The sequence below is a fragment of the Elephas maximus genome, chromosome 11, assembly GCF_024166365.1.
Source record: "Elephas maximus indicus isolate mEleMax1 chromosome 11, mEleMax1 primary haplotype, whole genome shotgun sequence".
NCBI lineage: Eukaryota > Metazoa > Chordata > Mammalia > Proboscidea > Elephantidae > Elephas > Elephas maximus.
Window position 1 is genome coordinate 96,475,815 of NC_064829.1, and position 21,666 is coordinate 96,497,480.

The 21,666-nt window shown below is 44.6% G+C and overlaps 1 long non-coding RNA gene across 1 annotated transcript in view; it reads left to right on the plus strand.

The window, feature by feature from the left end:
• LOC126086030 (uncharacterized) overlaps positions 1–16,733 on the plus strand; it is a 30,493-nt gene extending 13,760 nt beyond the window's left edge. Inside the window, exon 3 of the long non-coding RNA XR_007519392.1 lies at positions 15,797–16,733. This is a non-coding gene — a long non-coding RNA (uncharacterized LOC126086030). The remainder of the gene's footprint in view (positions 1–15,796) is intronic.
• Positions 16,734–21,666: the final 4,933 nt, after the last annotated feature.

Below are 21,666 nucleotides of genomic sequence, written 5' to 3' on the forward strand. Positions count from 1 at the left end.
CCAGGCCTCCCAGACCGGGCCCTGTGGACTCCTGAGCTAACAACAGTCTGCCCACCTGGGAGTCTCCCTCTGGGCCTGAGTCTCTGACTCTCTTGCTCCCACTGCCCCACACACTCTCCGTAATCTTTTTCTGCTATCAATTTTTTTCTGACCATGCCCTTTTTCTATTCCACAGTCTTAGACTGTCTCTCTCTCTTCGTTTAGGTCTTACCTGCCTTCAGTCTCTTTCTGCGTGAGGCTGTGTCTCCCTAGCTCTCTCCTGTCTTTCCTTTCTCTACCACACTGTCTTTCTCAGTCTGTCTTTCCCTCCCCATCCTGCCCTCTCCCCTGCCCCTTTCTTGTTTTGGCCTTCCCTCTCTTTTCTCCTCCGTTTTCTCTCTCTTCTTTCTTCCCCCCCTTTCTCTTCCTCCCTCCCTCTGTCTTTGTCTCTCTCATTCTCTGGGACCCTCAGTCTCTTTCTCCCTCAATTTCTCTGTCTCCCTCTCCTCTCCGTCTTCCCTGTTTCCTCCCCATTCTTTTTGGTGTCTCAGTCTCCCTCCCTCCTCCTGTCCCCCCCATCTCCCCTTCGGTCTCTGTCTCTCTCCCTTTCTCTCCTCCTTTCCCTCCTCAGTCTCTTTCCCTCCCAGTCTCTCTCCTTCTCTCTCCCCTCCCCCTTCTCTCTTTCTCTCTCCCTCCCTTCTCTTTTCCTTCTCTCTCTTTCTCCTTCCTTCTCTCCCTCCCCCTCTCAGCTCACTCGGAGCCAGGTCTGGAGCTGGGGGTGGGGTGGGGGTGGCTCGAGAAGGGGCCCCGGGCTGGGGTAGCGACCTGCTGAGGAGGGGGAGGAGAGGCGGGAAGGGGGCGGAGAAGGGAAGGGGGAGGCAAGCAGGGGCCAGAGACGGGTCCGCGGTCCCAGCTCACAGTCCCCGTCCCTCCTTCCCAACCTCCTAGACCCTCAGGCGGGGGCGAGAGTCAGGCCAAGGTGGGGAGGAAGGGGAAGGGAGGAGGCTGCCCCCGCCCCCCCCACCAACCTGGCCCTGAGCCCAGGCCTGGGTTCCCAGCATGCCCCGGGGCTGCCTGGGGCCTGAGGAGGGGGGTGAGGAGAGAGGGGAAGCTGAGAATCTTCAAGATTCGCAGGACCTGTGCATCCCCTCCCAACCCCAACACATTCCTCCTTGGGGAAACTGAGGCCCAGAGAGAAGGGTCAGGACTCGTTCAAGGTCACTGGACGAGGCTTTGGGAGAGACACGAACTGTCTGGTCCACCAGCCCTACTTAGGGGAAGGGGTGGGCTTAGGACTTCCCCCAGGTCTAGGTACCCCTCCCCCTCTCCGCAGACCCTGGGGAGCCCCCAAGGGTCAGAGAGCAGACCCAAACAGTCTGGCACTATAGCAACCAGCGGGCCCCGCCCCCTTAACCCCTGGAGGGCTGGACTCCAGCTGGGGCTAAAGAGGAGGTGGGGACTCCTGGGTTCCGGGGGAGGAGGGGTCTGGAGACCCGAACTCCTGGCTTCCAGGGAGAAAGATGCTGGGGGCTTGGATTCTTGGGTTCCAAAGGAAGAGGAGGTTGGGGATCCGAGCTCCTAGGGAAGAGGGGACTAGGGTTCCGGACTCTAAGAGTTTTGAGGGGGATGGGAACTGGAGCCTGGACTCCCAGGTCTTAGGGAAAAGGAGGTTGGGGGTCTAGAATCCTGGGTCCTGGGGCAAAGAGAGCTGGAGGAATCCTAAGGGGAAGGGGACTGGACTCCTGGATCTGAGAAAGGAGGGTGTGGGAGCCTGGACTCCTGGGTCTGAGGAAGGAGGGCACCGCGGGCGCAGACTCCTGGGTCTGAGAGAGGAGGGGCTGGGGCCTGGAGTCCCGGGTCCCCAAGGGAGCCTGGATGCGGGCCTCTCCTCCTCCAGACATCCCCTGCCCCCGCCGCTGACCCTGGCCTGTCTGGCAGCCCAGACAACCTACCCCCTCCTCCTCAGCCCCCTCCCACTCGCACGGCTCACCCTTGACCCCTCAAAGCCCCGCAGCCCCATCCCTGCCCCTCCCCCTCCCCTCCAGCCAGACGTTAACCCTTCCGTAGCCAGAGGCATCACCAAAGCCAGACTGTCCTTCTCCACCTCCCTGAGGGCTCAGGCACCTCGTCCCCTGTCTCTGACACCCTCAGAACCTAGCCACACCAGCCTCCATTTCCCTCCTCCCCCCAGGGACCCCGGAATCCAAGACTCCAGCCTCCTTCTTTCAGGACCCAGGAGTCTGGGTTCCCAGCCCTCTCCTCACAGAATCCAGAAATCCAGGCCCGCGGCCGCCTCTTCCCTCGGGCACCCTGGAATCTGGTGGGGGGGGGGCCCGGCCCCAGGCCGCCTCCGTTGCCGCAGACTCACCGCTCCCGCGGCTCCCGCGTCGGAGGGACCAGGGTCTCCTCGAGCAGGAGCCGGGCCCCCGGCCGCCGCCTCTCCATCCTTCTCCCCGCCTCCACCGCCCAGCGGCCTCTCCCCTTCCTCCGCGCGTCCCCGCCATCCTCTGCCCTGCGCTCCTGGCTCCCTCCGGCCTGCGCCTCCCCGGCTCTGCGGCCGGGCGCTCCCTCCCGGACCCCGCGAGGGGGCCCCCGCCCGGCCCCTCCCCGCCGCCCGGCCCCGGCCCGCCCGGCCGCCCCCCTGCCCCGGCGCTGGCCCGGGTCCAGGGGAAAAAATTCCATCCAGCCCCGCGAGGGAGGAGGCGCGGGCGGGCGGGCGGGGCCCGGCCAGGGGAGCGTGACGCAGCGCGGAGGGAAGGGACAAAAGCGGAGCCGGGAGGTGGCGGGGCGGCCGGCGCTCTTGCGGCCCTCCCTCCTTCCCGGCCAGGCTCGGTGTCTGTCTCTCCGTTTTCTCTCCATCTCGCCTCCCTTGCCTTCTCTCCTCCCTCCCTCCTTTTGCGTGTCTCCCTCCTCCTTGCTCTGTGCCTTCCGCCATCCCTCTGTCTCCATCTCTCCCTCCCTTCCTCTCTGTCTTCCTCTCCCTCCCTTCCTCTCTCTCTTTTTATTTCTCTCTTCATTTCTCTCCCTCCCTCTCTCTGTTTTTCTCTCTCCTTCCCTCCTCCATTTCTCTCTCCATCTCTCTCCCCACTCTCTGTTTTCCTTCCCTTTCTCTCTGCCTCTTGTCATTCTCAGTTGGTTTTGTCCCCTCTCCCTGTCTGTTTCCTTCTGTCCTCCTCCCTTCTGTCCCTGTGTTTCTGCCCTTCTCTCTTCCTGTCTCTCCACCTCCCTCCCTCCATCCTTTGGGCTGTGTCTGTGGGTCTCCTGTGCCTCTCTCCTGGTTTTCTTTCCCTTTTCTCTTTCCATTTGTTTTTCTCCCTTCCTCTGTGCTGTCTCTTTCCTTTCTGTCCCTGACATTCTTCTTTCTCTCTCTTCCTGCCTGTCTCCATCCTTTCTCTGGTGCTCTCCTTCCCTCTTTTCTCTGTCTCCTTATATTTTCCTCTTCCCCCACCCCACCCTTCATCAGGATCTGCCCTTCTCTCTCTCTCCCTCTCACTCCCTCTCTCTGAGTCTGCTTTCCCTGCCTCCCTCCCTCCGTTTCAGCCTCTCCACCAGAATCCTCCCCCACCCCCACAGGGGACTCAGAGGTGAATCAGACCCATCTCTGTCCTTGCTGAGCTCACAGTCTAATGGAGACAGACACAGCCACAGACAGTCACAATCTGGGGGTGATGGGGTTTTGACAGAGGGAGTGACCAGAGGCTGTGGGACCCCAGGGGAGGAAGGAATCCCTTCAGGAAACCTTGAAGCCAGCAGAAAGGCCCGTTGGAGAAGGTGTGGTTGTGGTATGGCCTCCAAGAACCAGGAGAAGTTCATCAGAATTGCTGAGAGAGGGGGTGGCAGTAAGGGCATCCCAGGCTGAGGACACATTGGCAAGGGCCGATGGCAGGAAACTAGGGAAGATTCTGGAAGAACGGCCAAACATTGGAGGTCTACAGGGTGGGAGCCAGAGAAGAAAGATGGGGCTGGGGTGAATGGGTGGGGCCAGTTCTCAAGAGTTTTGAAGGCCAGGCTGGAAACTTTGTCCTGAGGGTGATGGGGAGCCTTGGGAGGGTTGTGGAGTGGGGGTGGCAGGGTCAGATCTGGGTGTCAGAAAGACCCCTCTGGGACTGTGTGGGGAATGGGATGGAGGGGGAGAGACTGGTAGCAGTAGGGAGGCCAGGGAAGAAGCTGGGGGCTAGGACCTTCAGGACAGAAGGGGATAGGGCAGAGAAAATGAGGAAGTGGAAGGGTTAGGGGAGTGAAAGAATGGGAAGAGGTGATGAAGATACTGGAGGTGGGGGAGGGGGAGGGTGGGAGTTGTTTCCAGTGGGGAACTAGGAGGAAAAAGAGGTTTGTTGGGAAGATGCTGTGCACAGGCTGGGGCTTGGTTAGGGGCCTTGGGGGACATTTAGGAAGACGTTCAGGCAGCGGTAGATAGAAGGGTTTCAACAGTGAAAATTACATCTAACTTCCAGCCACCGAGTTCCCCTGTCTGGGGACTGCTTATTTATACCAATTTCTTGTGTATCTTTCCAAAGGAATTCTGTACATGTGTGCAAATATACTATACCACTTCTTCTTTTTTGTCCCTAGATTGGATCACATTATTATGCACTTTGCTTTTTTTTTTTTTAAACACTATATCCCAAAGTTCCTCCCATGCCTGTGCTTATAGAGCCACCCCATTCACTTTAATGGTGGTATAGTACTCCATAGGAGTCCCTGGGTGGCGCAGATGGTTAAGTGGTGGACTACTGACCGAAGGATTGGCAGTTCAGACTCACCCAGAGGTTCCTCAGAAGTAAGGCCTGGTGATCTGCTTCTGAAAGGTCGCAGCCTTGAAAACCCTAGGGAGTGCAGTTCTACTCTGCACACATGGGGTCACCATGAGTCAGAATCAATGTGACAGCAACTCACAACAACACAGTATGCCATGGGTGTCCCTGGGTGGGACTAAGGGTTAACACACTGTTGAAAGTTTGGAAATTCAAGTTCGCCCAGGGGTGCCTCTGAAGAAAGGCCAGGTGATCGTTTCCCGACAAATTAGCCATTGAAAACCCTATGGAGCATAGTTCTACTCTGACACACATGGGTTGCCATGAGTCACAATTGACTCAGTGTCAACTGGTTAGAGTATTCCACTGTATGGATGAGCCAGTTGGGAGTTGGATGAGTCAACTGGGACTTTTGTGTTTTTTTTTTTTAACCTAAACTAATGTTGTATACATATTCAAATTTACTAGTATTTTTTTAATTAGTGATTTCTTCCAATGCTTTTAAGCCCCTGAACTCAAATATTTGATAAATACGGTATTCTAAGACTTTTAAAATCTGTTGATAATTACTAGTACTAGGAATAATGATGATGACAACCATTTATTGACTGTTTACTTGGGGCCAGGCTTTGGACTGCATATTTATTATATATCACTTAATTATTACAACGTATAAGATCACAATGTTACGTATGGTATCATGTAATCATTACTTAACTGTTCCTTATCCCATTGGTGGTTCAGTGGTAGAATTCTCACCTTCCATGCGGGAGACCTGGGTTCAATTCCCAACCAGTGTACCTCATGCGCAGCCACAACCTGTCAGTGGAGGCTTGTGTGTTGTTATGACGCCGGACAGGTTTCAGTGGAGCTTCCAGACTAAGACAGACCAGGGGAAAAAAAAGCCTGGTGATCTACTTCCAAAAATCAGTCAGTTAAAACCCTATGGATCACAATGGTACAGTCTGCAATCAATCATGGGGATGGCGCAGGACCAGTTAGCATTTCGTTCCATTGTGCATGGGATTGCCACGAGTCGGGGGCCAGCTCAACAGCAGCCAACAGCAGCAATAAGGATGAGGGAATTGGAACTCTGAACAGGGACTTACCCAAGGTCACATAGTGAGTGGCAGAGCCAGGATTTGAGCCTAGGTCTCCCTGACTCCAAGTTCAATGCTCTTTTTGGGGGAGTGGGCTGCCTCTGTGACAATGTGCAACTATTTCGGATTACAATTGGACACATATCAGACTTGTCTTTGGACACAAATTCACCTATCATTAAAAAGGATCCTTTGCCAGACCTTGCACCTTGATTTGGTATCCAGAACGACAGTCACTACATGTTCACCCCAGATGCCTTGCAGCCGGGTCAGCACAGTAAGCTCTGTGCTGTCCTTCTGTCCTGGCCCTGATCTAATTGTGTTGTGATTTTCTGTCTGGGCCTGTCTCTGAGAAGTCATTGAGGGCATGATCGAGGTCTGAGTCATCTCTGCATCCTCAGTATCACCCAACGTAGAATGTGGTTCAGATTAGGGGCTCAGGAAGATATTTGCTAAAGGAATGAATGGAAGGATGGGTGGATAACAAATGGTTGTGGGTTAGTCTGGGACTTGCTTAAGCCTTTGGGATAAGAGAACACAATTCCCACTAATTCCTGAGATATAGGGGCCCCATCCCATTGGTTGGTGAGTCACAGGGACCGCTATTTCCATCATTCTCTGACACATGGGCCCACGACTTCCTCAGTCCCTGAGACTAAGCTACTGCAATTCCCACCAATCCCTGAAGATTCAGGATCCACCCTTCCCATCAGCTTCTGAGGCCCGGGACCCACACTTCCCTTCAGCCCTCCCGAGGCCCAGGACCCACCCTCCCCATCAGCCCCTGAGACTTGAGATTCACTGATCCCATCGGTCTCTGAGACATGGGGTCCACTGTTCCCATCAGTCCCAGAGACACAAGGCTACCCTTACCATCACTCCCTGAAACAGGGGGCCATCATTCCCAACAGACATTAAAAAAAAAAAAAAAAAAAATTAGCATACAAATATTACTATTCCTAAGGCACAGGAGCCACCTGTACCTTCAACTCGTGACACACAAGTACCACCACTCTTATTATCCCTGGAAGCAGCACTTCAAGGGAAAATAGAAACTCCCTGCCCTTTACAAGACCATTCCCAAGTTCCTTAAACAGGATATGTCAGTCAGGAAGATATATCAACCTTTCCAGAGCTAGATCTGAGTCAAGGACACATTTACCTATTAATACAGTGGAAAAGGAGGCACGAAGAACATCAAAGCAGCAAAAATCCTTCCATGTGAGGGTTAAGCCCCAAGCCTGAGATAATCAGGTAATCCCCACAGGTGGAATAATCCTCAAACTGGCAGAGCATTCAAAATACCGGATAATCCAAATGCAAAAGACCCCCCTCCCACCCCGTACCATTAAATAATTCAAAATGGTGGATCTGTAGGAATTGGGGCCAGGGGCACCATTTCACAGTAGAGGAGACAAAGCTCATTCCCACTATTAATCTGTTCCTGGCCAAAAGGGGTAAAAAATGGCTGTGATTTTTTTTTGTGGGGGGGTGAGGTTCTCCTTAGCCAGTCCCTCCCCTTATGGGCCATGCCTTTGACTCATCGGATGAATAAAGAAATCTTCAGCTGCTCTGCTGCTCTTCACATCTAAGCAAAAGGACGCTCAAGTTGACTGGAGTAAGTGTAGATTTTGCAAGCCCATCATGCTGCCATCCATTCCTCCTCCTCCTGGAAATGGAGATTCTTTTTCTTGCGGGAGACCCAGTCCATGTGGTTCTGGAAATAACGTTATGGTATTGATGTCCATCCTCCCTCCTCTCCAAAAATCTGGTCTGGGCATACTACCCAACACTTGCCAATCAGAATATTCATGCCTGTGTGACCTCCCCAACACAGCTGATTAGAATCCAAGATTTTATTTTTATCTTGCAACTTCATTTTATGTCTTCTAAAATATACAAGCATCAGTGCATACATACAGTGTTTTTGTTTTGCCAGAACAGGATCATATTCTATATAGCAGACCACCATTTGTCTGTCAGTTCGTTGTACTGTGGTGGCTTGTGTGTTGCTGTGATGCTGGAAGCTACACCATCGGTATTTCAAATACCAGCAGGGTCACTCATGGTGGACAGGTTTCAATGGAGCTTCCAAACTAAGACAGTCTAGGAAGAAGGATCCGGTGATCTATTTTTTTTAATTGGCTAATGAAAACTTTATGAATAGCAGAGAAACATTGTCTGATATAGCACCAGAAGATGACCCCTCAGGTTGGAAGGCACTCAAAATACAACTGGGGAAGAGCTGCATCGTCAAAGTAGAGTCAACTTTAAGGATACGGATGGATGGAGTAAATCTTTCAGGACCTTCTTTGCTGATGTGGCATGACTCAAAATGAGAGGAAACAGCTGCAAACATTCATTAATAATCAAAATATGGAGTGTACAAAGGAGAGTTGGAAGTGGTCAAAAATGAAATGGAATGCATAAAGATCGATATCCTACGCATTAGTGAGCTGAAGTGGACAGGTATTGGCCATTTTGAATCAGATAATCATAAGGTCTGCTATGCCAGGAATGACAAATTGAAGAGGAATGGGATCGTATTCATCGTCGAAAAGAACATTTCAAGAGCTATCCTGAAGTACAACGCTGTCAGTGATAGGATAATATACATATGCCTATAAGGAAGATCAGTTAATACAATTGTCATGTATTGAATTGTATCCCCCCAAGATATGTGTCAACTTGGCTAGTCCATGATTCCCATTATTGTGTGATTGTCCACCATTTTGTCATCTGATGTGATTTTCCTATCGTTGTAAATCTACCTCTATGATGTTAATACCCCCACGCATCTGTCAGTTCATCCTACTGTGGGGGCTTGCATGTTGCAATGATGCTGGAAGCTATACCACCAGTATTCAAATACCAGAAGGGTCACTCGTGGCGGACAGGTTTCAGCTGAGCTTCCAGACTAAGATAGACTATGAAGAAGGAACTGGTGATCTGTTTCTGAAAAGAATTAGCCCATGAAAACCTTATGAATAGCAGCAAAACATTGTCTGACGTAGTGCCAGAAAATGAGCCCCTCAGGTTGGAAAGCACTCAAAATACAGTTGGGGAAGAGCAGCTCTTAGAGTTGATCTTAATGATGTGGATGGAGTCAAGCTTTTGGGACCTTCATCTGCTGATGTGGAACACTCAAAATGAGAAGAAACAGCTGCAAACATCCATTAATAATTGGAATGTGGGGTGTATGAAGTATGAAACTAGGAAAATTGGAAATCATCAGAAATGAAATGGAACACGTAAACAATGCATAAGCGAGCTGAAATGGACTGGTATTGGCCATTTTGAATTGGACAATCGTGTGGTCTACTATGCCAGGAATGACAGCTTGAGGAGGAATGGCATTGCATTCATTGTCAAAAAGGACATTTCAAGATCAATCCTGAAGTACAATGCTGTCAGTGTTAGGATAATATCTATACACCTAAGAGGAAGCCCAGCTAATTCAACAATTAATATGCACCAACCACTAAGGCCAAAGATGAAGAAACTGAAGATTTTTACCAACTTCTGTAGGCTGAAATTGATTGAACATGCAATCAGGATGCATTCATAATTACTGGTGATTGGAATGTGAAAGTTGGAAACAAAGAAGAAGGATTGGTAGTTGGAAAATATGGCTTTGGTGATAGAAATGATGCCGAAGATCACATAATAGAATTTTGCAAGACCAACAACTTCTTCATTGCAGGTACCTTTTTCACCAACATAAACAGTGACTATACATGTGGATCTTGCTAGATGGAATACACAGGAATCAAATTGATTACATCTGTGGGAAGAGATGATGGAAAAGCTCAATATTATCCATCAGAACAAGGCCAGTGGCTGAACGTGGAACAGACTATCAACTGCTCATATGCAAGTTCAAGTTGAAACTGAAGAAAATTCGAACAAGTACATGAAAGCCAAAGTACGATGATGAGTATTTCCCAGGTGAATTTAGAGGCCGCCACAAGAATAGATTTGACGTGTTGAACACTAATGACCAAGGACCAGATGAGTTATGGGATGACATCAAGAACATCATACAAGAAGAAAGAAAAAAGGTCTTTTTTTAGGCAGGAAAGAAAGAAAAGACCAAAATGGATATCAGAAAAGACTCTTAAACTCGATCTTGAACGTCAAGTAGCTAAAACAAACAGAAGAAATGATGAAGTCAAAGTGCTGAACAGAAGATTTCAAAGGGTTCTCGAGAAGATAAAGTATTTTAATGAAATGTGCAAAGACCTGGAGTTAGAAAACCAAAAGAGGGAACAGGCTCAGCATTCTCAAGCTGAAAGAACTGAAGAAAAATTTCAAGCCTCAAGTTACAATATTGAAGCATTATATGGGCAAAAAATTGAATGGCACAGGAAGCATCAAAAGAAGATGGAAGAAATACACAGAGTCACTGTACCAAAAAGAATTGGTCAACGTTCAGCCATTTCAGGAGGTTGCATATGATCAAGAACCAATGGTACTTAAGGAAGAAGTCTAAGCTGCACTGAAGGCACTGGAGAAAAGCAAGGCTCCAGGAATTGACGGAATACCAATTGAGATGTTGCAACAAACAGGTGCAGCACTGGAAGCATCTCACATCTATGCCAAGAAATTTGGAAGACAGCTACCTGGTCAACCAACTGGAAGAGATTCATATTTGTACCCATTCCAAAGAAAGGCAATCCAACGGAATGTAGAAATTATGGAACAATATCATTAATATGGAGCCCCGATGGCATAGTGTTTTTTTTTTTTTTTTATCATTAGTATTACACAAAAGTAAAATTTTGCTGATGACAATTCAAAAGCAGTGGCAGGAGTACATTAACAGAGAACTGCCAGAAATTCAGGTCAAATTCAGAGGGTAATGTGGAACAAGGAATATCATTGCTGATGTCAGATGGATCTTGGCTGAAAACAGAATTCCAGAAAGATGTTTACCCGTGTTTTATTGACTATGCAAAGGCACTTGACTGCATGAATTATAACAAATTATGGATAACATTGCAAAGAATGGGAATTCCAGAACACTTAATTGTGCTCATGAGGAACCCTTGCATAGACCAAGAGGCAGTTGTTAGAAGAGAGCAAGGGGATAGTGCATGGTTTAAAATCAGGAAAGCTGTGTGTCGGAATTTGTATCCTTTCACCATACTTATTCAATCTGTATGCCGAGCAAATAATGTGAGAAGCTGGTCTATGTGAAGAACTTGACATCAGGATAGGAGGAAGACTCATTAACAGCCTACAAGATGCAGATAACAACTTAGCTTGCTGAAAGTGAAGAGGCCTTGAAGCACTTACTGATGAAAATCAAAGACAACAGCCTTCAGTGTGGGTTTACATATCAACATAAAGAAAACAAAAATCTCACAACTGGACCGATAAGCAACATCATGACAAATGGAGAAAATACTGAAGTTGTCAAGAATTTCATTTTACTTGGATCCACAGTCAATGCCCATGAAAGCAGCAGTCAAGAAATCAAAAAATGTATTGCATTGGGCAAATCTGCTGGAAAAGATCTCTTTAAAGTGTTAAAAAACAAAGATGTCACTTTGAGGACTGAGGTGCACCTGATCCAAACCATGGTGTTTTCAGTCGACTCATATGCAGGTGAAAGCTGGACATTGAGTAAGGAAGACCGAAGAATAATTGATGCCTTTGAATTACGGTGTTGGCGAAGAATATTGAATATACCATGGACTGCCGAAAGAACTAACAAATCTGTCTTGAATGAAGTACAGCCAGAATGCTCCTTAGAAGCAAGGATGGTGAGACTTTGTTTCATGTACTTTGGACATGTTATCAGAAGGGACCAGTCCCTGAAGAGGGACATCATGCATGGTAAAGTAGAGGGTGAGCAAAAAAGAGGAAGACCCTTGACAACATGGATTGACATGGTGGCTGCAACAATGGGCTCAAAATTAGCAATGATTGTGAGGATGGCAAAGGACCAGACAACGTTTTGATCTGTTGTACACAGGGTTGCTATGAGTCAGAACTGACTCGACAGCACCTAATAACAGCAACAACAAAGTGATTAAGAGAACGGAACTGAAACCAGATTTCCTGGGTTTGAATTCTGGTTCAGCCACTTACTAGCTGTGTCTCTCTATGCCTCAGTTTTGTCATCTGTGAAATGGGTATGATAATAAGAGAACCTACATCACAGGGTTGATGTCAGGATTAAAGGAGTTAATATATGTAAAGTGCTTAGAATAGTGCCTGACACATAGTAAGCCACATAGGATTACCTGTTTGTATTATTCCTATAAATAAATATATAGAGAGATAGGGCTTATCCTAATTTCCTCTTGCACATACAGGTAATTTTACATAAACAGAAAAATTTATACTTATGAGAAGTTTTCCCTACATTCTTCCCTCTCTCCTTTTGTTTTCTTTGCTTGCCTTCTTTGACTCCTTCCCTTCTTGCCCACTCTCCATGTGGGTCTTTATTGGAAAGCTATCCTGATACATGTCTTTCTGTACTTAACTAGACACACACACACGCATATACACATATTTGGGTTGCATTAAAATTCAGCTTCAGCCTCATTATTTGTTCAAATTTTTCTATTTGACTTCAGCCTCTTCTCAGTCTTTTAAAGGCTGAATGACTGAATGTTTGCTGGAAGGTCATTTCTGGCAGCCCTTAATTTGTGTGGGCTCACCTCAAAGAATATGTAATCGACTGGATTATCATCATAATATTACAACTGTGATAACGTTAGTAATATGAACAAGTCATATTGTTCATATCTAATGTTAATATCTCGACAGTTATTTTCAAATTTAATCGCTGGTGTAAATCGGAGTGAGAATCTTACCTCGGCATTCAAGGTTAAAATTTTATCAGTTAGTTGAAATACACACACATATAGGAATAAAAGGTTGAAATAATTAATGATGATTGTGAAAGCTTGTATGTTTTTAGGTTGGGTTCCCCAGGAAACTGAGATGGAGATTAGAGTAGAGTCCAAGAAATTAGTTGAGGAGTGATCTCAGGATTAACACTTGTAATGGAGTGAAGGAAGTGAGATTATGAACAGTAGCAGTTGAACTACTATGCAGTCATAACAAAGGCCTCAGCCAATGCCACAGGGAGCTCTGGCATTGGATGGCACCGCAGAATTGTCCCAAATTGGAATAAACAGATGAGATCTTTATACTTGTGAGACAAAAACTCAGTTTGGCTTTTGTCTCTGCTTCCTGAAAATAACCCTTGGAATCAAGGTGTCTCTGTATCGAAAAAAGCTAGGCAACACTTGAAAATTTGTGCAAATGCGTAGGAGCGTGATTATTCAATCATTCATATTCAGTGATTCAACCGATCGTGACTATGCAATGTGGTCCCAATCATGACTATGCAATGAGCCAATAAAAGGCTTTGAGCACAGAACTCTAGGGGCTTCCTGGTTGGTGAGAACATCTGCTCTCAGGAGGGTTGCATGTTCCTGTGGACAGTCCTAGACCTCACCCTATGCATCTCCTGAGTTTTATCCTTTCTGCTTGTAATAAATAAAAAATAAAATAAAATAAATAAGGCAACTGTAAATATAGATACTCTGTGTGAATTCCGTGAGCCATTCCAGAGAATTAACAAACCTACAGGGGCAATGAGAGCCAGCAGGGGCTGATGTGTGCCTATGTGACAATCTGAAGGACTGTGTCCATTTAACTTGTGTGCTCTGACCTCGCTCAGGGTGACTAAATCAGAGAAGGGCTGCATTGGCAGCCAGTCTGAAGGACAGTGTCCTTTTCTCTTGTGAACTCCCAAAACTGTTCCGGTTGGCTGGGGTTGAAGAGAGAGTGTCACTTGGGTGGCTGGTGATGAGGATAGAGAAGTGGGAAGGTGAGGACTGGATCCATTTCCAGATTGGAATTGGACTGATGCTGATTCTTACCACCTAGTTAGCAATGAAGGTAGGATTTGCCCACCGTGCCCCTTGCTTAGTGCAATATCCTACATTGACCAGTCATTGGATGTGAGCTGCTCCCAGGAAGGGACCATGCCCTTGGGTTAGGAAGCGCCCTTCCTCTGAAGGCAGTCTTTGGGATGGGGGTGGGGGGGGCTCAGCTGCAAGTTGTCAGCCATTAGCACTTCCAGCAGCTGGAGGAATAAATGCTTCAGCCCTGAAGGGGAAATCTATCTGCTACCGTATGCATTTTACATCCAAAAAACAATTATTGAGAACTTCCACATAATTACACAAATCAGGAAATAGATTGAGTGTTATGAATAGTAAGGGTGCATTAGGAAGGATGTTTTCTCCTCTTGGAGCCAATGAATGTTTGTAAAAATATAAATAATAACATGAGTCAGAAAAGCAGAGATTAGATTAGATGGGAATCCAGAGATTGTTTTTGTGTTTTACTAAGACTTCTTTGTAGAATTGTTTGGTATTCAAGCATCATATTATTAAATAACCCTGAGTAACTATATTTGATTTTTTAGTTAATTCCGCTTAAGTCATAAGTCTTTTAAGAAAAAGTATTATTTGAAAATTCTTCAAGTTTGTGAATGTGAATTTAAAGAAGATTGCCAACATTGCGGACTAAAAATTTCTTGAAGTGGGGAAAAAAAAACCACTCTAAAATAATGTATAACAACTTCTATGATGAATTGTCTTTGATCTAGACATAATAATGAATGCAAAGAGCATGGAAAAAAAAATAGGGAAGTGTTAGCAATAAGATACCCCAAACACATTTTGTTCTCACGAATCAAACTTCAAAACAACAGATTTTATAAGATGCTTTAAGAAGATAAATTCTTTATAGTTTTGAGCCTATTGAAGCTAAAACCTTAAATCAAAGCTGTCACAATGACTGCAATAAACTACCAATCATGTTCAGAAATGGAAGATGAAATGTTGTCAAATTTTACCCAAGCTATGAATCCTAAATTTTTTTCTAGAAAACATGTTTTGAAAAAGTATACTGGATTATATTCAACTGTGTACAGAATTGCTCTATGCACTACTACTGAATCTTGTACAAGAAGCATTCAGACGTGAAGAACCAGTCAGATGTCTTTTAAAAATTGATTAATGATGAGTTTAACTATATTTCTACTTGGTTGTTGAGCTATTTCTGGGTCTTACACATAGTTAACAACATAGTGAATATGATTTACAAAATACATATAGAATGCAAAATCAGTAATTGTCATTGATAATGGAACAAAAATGGCAAAGGCTGTAAGCGAATTAGAAATTATAAGCACGTGATGATTTGTTTACACCCTTCAGTTGTGTGTCCAGAAAGCTCAGTATCAAGTAAAATAATTGTTGGCCATACAGAAAGATGGCGGACCACACTTTCATCGTTCTTCTTCAGCCAAAATCAAACTCATGACCTATAAGAGATTTTGGAACCTGCTGTGTCATGTCACAAGGTGTTCAGACAAGGTTTGTCACAGGTATCACAAGGTGTTCAAACAAGAGGGCAAAGAAACTCTCCCATGTTCAAAAAAACTGCTGGAACAATAAAGAAATTTTCTACCGTATCCTGCACATGACAATGCCACCATAGCAGGACTTACCGGCAACCAAGACTAGCTTACACAGAAAATGGTTTTTTTGATGAAACTACTGAAGAAGCAGCCAACCAGCACGCTTTGAGAGCGGTAGCCTGTCTTCCATGATGTGTGCTATAAAGACTTTCCTATCACTCTGCTCCTTTCAGAGTGCTGAGACTGATGGGTAGCCATTGACAGGTGAGACAGAGATGGAAATTTAGAGAGAAATTTTGAGGTAGGAAACCTTCTATAAGGGCTCCCAATGATCTCCACCTCCTGATATTCATGCCCTTGTATAATGTCCTCTCCTTGAATGTGGGCTGGACCTAGGTTTGCTTCTAATCAGTGGAATATAGCACAAGTGATGGGATGTCCCTTCTGAGATTAGGTTACGAAAGATTGTGATTTCTGTCTTGCTAGCAAACTCTCTATTGCCTTTTCAGCCTTCATGCATTGGTGAAGTAAGCAGCGTTGTTGTGAGCTGCCACGTTGGAGAGGCCTACATGGCAAAGAACTGAGGGCAGCCCCTGGCTAACAGTCAGCAAGGAACTGAGACCCTCAGTCCGACAACCCATGATGAATTGGATGTTGTCAAAAACCACTGAGTGAGCTCGAAAGTGGATCATTCCCCAGCAGAGCCTTCAGCTGAGACCACAGACTCTGAAATGACACCTTACTTGTAGCCTACTGAGAAACAGTGAAGCAGAGGACCAAAATGAATTGAGTTCAGATTCCTGGACTATAGGAACTGTGAGGTAATAAATGTGTATTGTTTTAAGCTGCTTAGTTTTGGGGTAATTTGTTACGCAGCAATTGGTAATGAATACAATTTTGGTATCTTGAAAGTCAGTTACCTTGCTCCATTTCCCTATTTTTAATCCAAAATTTAAGGACAGATTCTTTCCAAATGATTGTGTAAAGAAGCACGTGTGTGCAAAATATATATTGAAAAAAATAAAATAAGAGAGGAAGAATGTTCTTGTTTTGATTAATGGCTGACTAGGTTCGACCTTTGTGTTGAAAAATGACTAAAAGTGCTATATAAAATACTAAATATATTCTTTACAAAATCGTGAAAGATATGACAATCTAGTGAGCAATTATGAGGCTAAAATTTGCAAAATGAGGACTCAGAAGCAAATAGAGCATTCAAAGCTGCTTTTGACCAATGGGCATTTGCTTAATCTGACTATGAAAATGATCTAAAGTCTTACCAAGCTTCTGTGATGAGGCAGACAGAAATAAAAATGATAACAAACTGGTAGTGCACATAAGCACACGGAAGAAGCAAACTTAAACCCTCTCTGGAGGATGACACCTTTTAGATAAGATTGTCATCCTTTGCGGATGATAGAATCATCTACTAGAATACTCGAGAGAATTCACTGAAAAACCTTAGAACTGATCAGCAAAATTTCCAGTTTGGCAAGTTAAAATATACCCTACCTCCTACACTTCACAAAAGAGTTCTAGATGGATTAGAGATTTAAATGTGAATAAAATTATTTTTCCATTGTAATTTCCAGTTGATCACTTTTTTAATGTAAGAAAGTTACTGTTTTTTAGCAATTAATTGGGCAATCCAACTCAACCAGAGGTTGATTCCCCCCTTCCCCAGGGGATATTTGGCAAGGTCTGGAAACATTTTTGGATGTCACACTGAGGGGGAGAGGTGCTGTTCACATTTAGCAAGTAGAGGCCACGGGTACTGCTAAATATCCTTCATTGCACAGGACAGCAGTCCTCCCCCAACAAATGATTATGCAGTTCCAAATGTCAATTGTGCAGAACTTGAAAAAAAAAAAAAAAACCAACTTGGTGTAACCTAACACCTTAAGGAGTTATCATTTTTACTTCTAATAAATTTTTCCGGTTAATTTAGGATTTTCCATATGCAAAGTCATACTAGTTACAAATAAATAAGCATGTTCTTTCTAGTGTTTATACCTCTTATTTGGTTCTGTTGTGTAATTGCATTTGGCTACTACTCTCAGAAGCATATTTACAATGAGTAGCTGAACTATATTCCTCTGTCTGGGGACTGCATCATTGTGGAAGTCGTGGTAGGAGGTCCTACTTTCCACCCTTAAGGACCTAAAAGCTAGATACTTGCTTTCTCTGAAACCTAGTGGTTAGAAAGTAGGTGTTTAAACTTATACTGAGCCTTTTTACAAAGCCAGTGACATAAAGAAGGGTCCAGTGTTGGGTGTGATGGATGGCCTTGGAACTCCAACCAGGCTGTCCTTAGGCAAACTTGGGTTTGGTTCTCCTTTCATTGTTTCTTTGAGTTCTGACCCATTTTCTAAGCTTGGTACTTCAGCCTTCTCATTCAACCTTTTGGCTACCCAATATCCTGTGAATAAATTCCTTTTTTTTGCTTATGTTAACCCAAATTGGTTTCCTTTGCAACCAAGAACCCACTGGTAGAATGTTAAATAATAATTCTGATAGCAAATGCCATTGTCTTGTTCTTGATTTTGTTGGAAATAGTTTTTAGTTTGCATTCATTCGTAAGTTCACTCATGAAACAAATATTGAAATCCATGAGTCTACCCCTTTATCTACAGTTCCAATCTGATAACGCATGGGTCATTTTAGGTTTTTGCTTTTCTGTAATTGTAATTCCCATCTCCTAGACTGAGAAACCTTTTTCCCATTATTCATAATATATTACTTATTTGATTAATTCCCCTGAGTGTAACTAGTCTCCCAACATGGCTACTGTCCATCTTCCATGTGAAAGCCCCCCTACTCTGCTTGGCTCTGCTTCCGCTTGCTGGGATGCCTCTCTCCCCAGGGATTCTCTCAGCACCCTGCTCAAGCTCTGACATCCACCCTGGGCCACCCCCACATGCAAATGCCCTCCTCACCTTGCTTGGGCTCTAAAGCTCCTCTCTGACACTACAGGGTGGGTACTCTCCTCACACTGTTTGAGACATCTCATTCCAGGCAACCTCTCCACACAAATATTTATCTTGCTTTGATGCACCTAATGGCTTTAGGGCTCTATTGATCAGTAAGTGAAGAGAAGGGAAGAAGAAGATGAAGATAAATTCTGTATATGTAGAGCTAAGCAAATTCCTAATTGGATTTAGGGTATAAGAGAGGAAGGGGAGACAGGGGATGACTCCAAGATTTTTAGCCTGAGAAGCTGGAAAATGGAGCTAACATTTAATGATATGGGAAAGACTGTGGTAGGAGCAGGTTTGGAGTGGAAATATTGAGTAAGGTTTGGACATGATGAGTTTAGGATGTTGTGATGGTTATGTGTCAACTTGGCCAGGCCATGATTCCCAGTATTATGTAAGTATCCTCCATTTTGTGATCTGATGTAATTATACTCCATTTTGTGATATTATGTAATTATCCTCCATTTTATGTGTTGTAAATCTTAAACCTCTATATGTTAATAAGGCAAGATTATTGTGGGGTGCTCTTAAGTCACACCCTTACCAGACACTCAAGTCACACTCTTTCTCAAGTCACACCCTTACTCAACTATCTGATGTAAAGGGAGTTTCCTTGAGGGTGTGGCCTGAATCCAATATGTATGGGTGCTCTGGGAAAGCTCTCTCTGGCTCAGGATCCTGCTTCTGGTTTGCCATCATCTAACTTCTGGATCTTGTAACTTGAGCTAGCAGCCTGCCACCTGACCTGCTGATTTTGGGTTCGTTGGCCCCTGTAACCACATGAGTCAGGAGAAGCCTCCAGCCTGACACCTGGAATTTGCTAGCCACCACAACTACATGAGCCATTTCCTTGAAATAAAATTTTCTCTCTGTCTCTCTCTCTCCCTATAAATATATATGCTTCACTGGTTTTAATTCTCTAGAGAACCCAGCCTAAGACAGGAAATATTACATTTCCAAGCAGGCAATTAGATTTCTGAGTCTAGAGCTACAGGGAGAGGTCTAGGATGATGTCCATTTGAGAGTTATCAATATTTGATGGCATTTAAATCTTTTGAATTTTTTTTTCAAATTGTGGTATTGGATGAGAATATTGAATATACTGTATTCAATATATCATGGTCAGTCAGAGACTGAATATCTCAACCTTAGGAGAAATACAGTCAGAATGCTCCTTATAAGTGAGGATGGTGAGACTTGGTCTTGCTTACTTTGGACACGTTACCAGGAAAGACTAATCTCTAGAAAAGGACATCATGCTTCGTAAAGTGGAGGGTTAGCAAAAATGAGGAAAACCCTCAGTGCAATGGATTGACACAAGAGCCACACCAATGGACTCAATATACCAACAAGCATGAAGATGCTGCAGGACCAGGCAATGTTTTATTCTGTTGTACATAAGGTCGCTGAATCAGAGCCGACGCAATGGCATCTAACCACAATAAAAACAAAGCCTTCGGACTAGATGAGATTGCTGTAGAAGTGAATAAAAATGGTGAAGAAAAGCTACCCAAGGATACAGTCTTGGAGCAGAACAATGTTGTGCTTTAGAAAGAAGCATTTAACTTGTTTTTGGTTTTATATGGCTAGATCAAATCCTAGGTTAAGGAAATAATCTTATATAAGGGGAATTTTGTTGGGTGAATTTTAAAAGATGCACTATCAGCATCTAACAAAGTTATATCTGTAGTCTCCTTTGATCTATCTATACGAAGTTTTTTTTTTCCTAATATTCTCTATTCCTAGATAATACCCATGTGGCCATGGTATGTTTTTTGACATACTGTGGTTTCTATTGCTAATATTCTCTTTGGGATTTTTTCCAACAATAGTTATGAGGGAATTCTTCTATTGTTTTCCATATCACCATATTAGATATTTATATCACGTGATGCTGCTTTTGTATAAGTAACCCGGAAGCTTTTTACTTTCCTCTAACTTTACATTGAAAGAGTTTAATATGATTCTATCAATTTATAGCCAAAAACCAAACCAAACCAATTGCCTTTGAGTCAATTCCAACTCATAGCAACCCCATAGCACAAAGTAGAACTGCCCCAGAAGGTTTCCAAGGCTGCTATCTTCATGGGAGCAGATTGCCACATCTTTCCCCTGCGGAGCGGCTGGTGGGTTCGAACCTCTGACCTTTCAGTTAGCAGACGAGCACTTCACCATTGCATCACCAGGGCTCCCGACTTCATAGTTACCAGTCTATTTTAGCATGCCCATCTCGTCTTGATAATATTTTTGTACTTTATCTTTATCTGGAAAATCATCAGTTTATCCCAAGTTTTCTAACTATTGGAAGGTATTGGACAAAGTATTCTTGAAATAATTCAGTTCCTCCAGAGTTTTCACCTTCCCTCCCATCACACTGTTATTCTCTGATACTTTTCTCTACATCCTGCTTGATTTTCCTGAACCTGCCATCCAAGCCAATGGTTTTTGTTTTCTGTGTCTCAAGGATCATGTTTTATGCTTCTAATTCAATTTTACCTCTCTATTATCATCATTTCCTCCTTAATTATTTTTCCTAGATTTTTCAGTTCCAGTTTTATTTTGTTGTCTCATCATTGCTTATGTTTTATATGCAAGTTTTCTTTAATTTCCTTCCAAGTGGGAATGTGCCATTTTTTGTTACATACAGTTAACCAATTTATTTATAATGCTATGTTATTTCCAATTATTTTTAATGCGATGTTATTTTTCTACTTTGTAATTTGTGAAAAATTGTTTTGGAAGAGGAAGCTGCAGCAGAGGGCATCTAAATTGGAGAACTTTCTCCATGATTTACCTCTGAACGTATCAAGAATGCTGAGTGTTCCTTGGAAACCCTGGTGGCGTAGTGGTTAAGAGTTTGGCTGCCAACCAAAAGGCTGGCACTTGGAATCCACCAGGTGCTCCTTGGAAACCCTGTGGGGCAGTCCTAGTCTGTCCTGTAGGGCCATTTTGAGTCCGAATCCGCTCGACGGCAACGGATTTTTTTGGAGCGTTCCTTGGCCAGCAGGGGGCAACCTTGGGCTTCAACTGGCTTCCCTGACTCAGCGTGAACTGCATTTACTGCTGCGAAATCAAGTTGGATAATAACTCTCCAGCTACAGGAATCTTTGCTTGATGGGTCAGTACATCTGTTTTTCCAGGGGTTAAAAAAATTAGCTCCCTACAAGAGCGAGGCAGAAATAGAAACTAAGTGTTGTAGGCCTGGGATTAAAAAAAAAAAAAAAATTGGGCAAGTGTACTGACAAATGGTACCTGAGCTTTGCCTTCATACAGGGGAGGCCATTGACCAAGATGAGACATACAGCGAGGTTAAGGGGCGTGGGGGGTGGGGGTGGGGAGTGGGACAGCGCCTGCGCACCCAGCTGACTCCAGGTATTCCAATTGTTCATGAGAAATTAGACATT